Genomic DNA, 2,278 nt, shown 5'->3' with positions numbered 1-2,278 from the left:
TGTATATATATATATATATATATATATATTCTGACACTTGATAAGATAGAAAAGATATTGTTGAGAGTTAATATAATAAGTATTAAAAAAATCACTAAGAGAGATGGGGATCTACTTCTTCAAATTCAAAAGGCACCTGGGCATATGTAGTCAAGTACCAGAGTGATGGTGTTTTTGAATAGGATATTGCTAAGGGGCAGTACTATGAGGAAAGGTTTCTCTTAACTGACTAAAATTCTTGCCAAATTTGACTGTTATATTGTTGTCTTAGTTACTTTTCATTTGTGGAAAAACACCATGGTCAAAGGAGTTTATAAAAAAGAAAGCATATAATGTGTGACTCATGATTCCAGAAGTTAAGTTAGAGTCCAAGATTCTATCTTTCTTTCTCTTTCTTTCTTTCTTTCTTTCTTTCTTTCTTTCTTTCTTTCTTTCTTTCTTTCTTTCTTTCTTNCTTCCTTCCTTCCTTCCTTCCTTCCTTCCTTCCTTTCTTTCTTTCTTTTCTTTCTTTCTTTCTTTCGTTCTTCTCTCTCTCTCTCTTCCTTTTTCAGTTATTTTAATTATTTGCATTTCTTTTTCTAAATTTTTTATTAGATATTTTCTTTATCTACATTTCAAATGTTATCCCTTTTCCTGGTTTCCCCTCAGAAAATCCCCTATCCCCTCCCCACTTTATACAAGGAATGTGAAGCAGGCAAACATGGCTATGAAGCACTAGCTAAGAGCTTATATCTTATCAACAAGCATGATTAGATGGGGTGAAATGAGAAAAGCTTGGACTTATCCTTAAAATCAGACCCTAGCAACATAAAACCTTAAATCATTCCACACCTACTAATATTCCCAGCTATATCAACTGGGGACCAAATATTCCAATACCTTAACATGTGAAGGGCATTCTCATTCAATCCAACACACCCAACAATAACAGGACATAGGAGAAGAAGGTAGAGGCAAGATTAATACCTGGCTGAAAAGACTCAGTGATGGCTCTGCAATGTGGTCAAGCCTAGAGAGTCTTTGCCACCTCCAACCTTTCATGCAAATACTGTATAGCACAGTAAGAATGTCACAGAATACATATTTTTTAGCAAAACATTGTTATCTAGAGGTCTGAGGATACTATCACTTTGTTTTCTCAGTATTATATTACCTGTTAATAAGGCAAAAGTTATTTTTATTGGTTCCTACGGAAAGACAAAATTTTAGCAGGCAAAAGAAAGAAAAAGATGTAAATTTATTTATTTATTAGCTTCAAATATTACATATAGTATACATTTTATATAAATTATATATTATGCAAACATATTTAAATAAATTAAATATAAATATATAATACAAATTATTAGATATATAAATAATATATAAATATATACATATAAAAATCTATGGAGAAATAGAGGTGGTTAAGGGGCATCTCTCATTGTAGGATTTTTATTAGGAACAGACTAACATGATAATACAGTCCCAAACTGTTGGAAAAGGAAGAAGAATATTTGGGGTTAATGGCTACAGAGACTCTTGTCTTAAAATGTCTTTGTATATTTTCTAGTAAAGAATTAATGAGTCTTTTAGGTGATGCCCTGCAAAAACAAATCAAACCATTTTGAGGGCTGCAAATTCGCAGGGGAAAAAAAAATGCTGAGAAAGACATCAAAATGGCAAAGTGACTTTAACCTAGACAGTGTCCAGGAAGATTGTGGCTTTAATCATTTCCCTTTAAAAAGCAAGAATTGCAATGGAAAGTCTTTCTGTATTTTCAAATCCTAGATGAGCCCAATATATAGCCAATGACTCTTTCTGTTGTCTGCTGAAGTCCAGGTTCTGTAATGTGAATACAACAGCGAAATATGTTTAAAATACAGTATGTTTTGGGAACCACCACTACTTTTGAATAGCTTTAGCTACTATCCTAATATGCTGTGTGGTGTTGGGCAATGTAATATGTTTTATTAGGGATCTCTTTCAGTAAATTTTACTCATTTTGAATTAATTTTTAAATTTTTGAAGGATTACTATAGCGCTCATATTGTGTATTCTCATCTCCTATAGAAAATGAACAAAGGTATAGAGGTGAATTTAAAGTCAAAACATTAAGTTTTCTTTCTTTTGGGTGGTTATTTTATTTTATTTTAATTAGGTATTTTCTTCATTTACATTTCCAATGCTATCCCAAAAGTCCCCCATACCCTCCCCCCCATTTCCTTACCCACCCACTCCCACTTCTTGACCCTGGTGTTACCCTATACTGAGGCATATAAAGTTTGCAAGACCAATG

Source organism: Mus caroli, chromosome X (genome assembly GCF_900094665.2).
Source record: "Mus caroli chromosome X, CAROLI_EIJ_v1.1, whole genome shotgun sequence".
NCBI classification, from domain to species: Eukaryota; Metazoa; Chordata; class Mammalia; order Rodentia; family Muridae; genus Mus; species Mus caroli.
The sequence above is the reverse complement of the archived record's forward strand: the minus strand, read 5'-3'. Positions refer to the sequence as shown.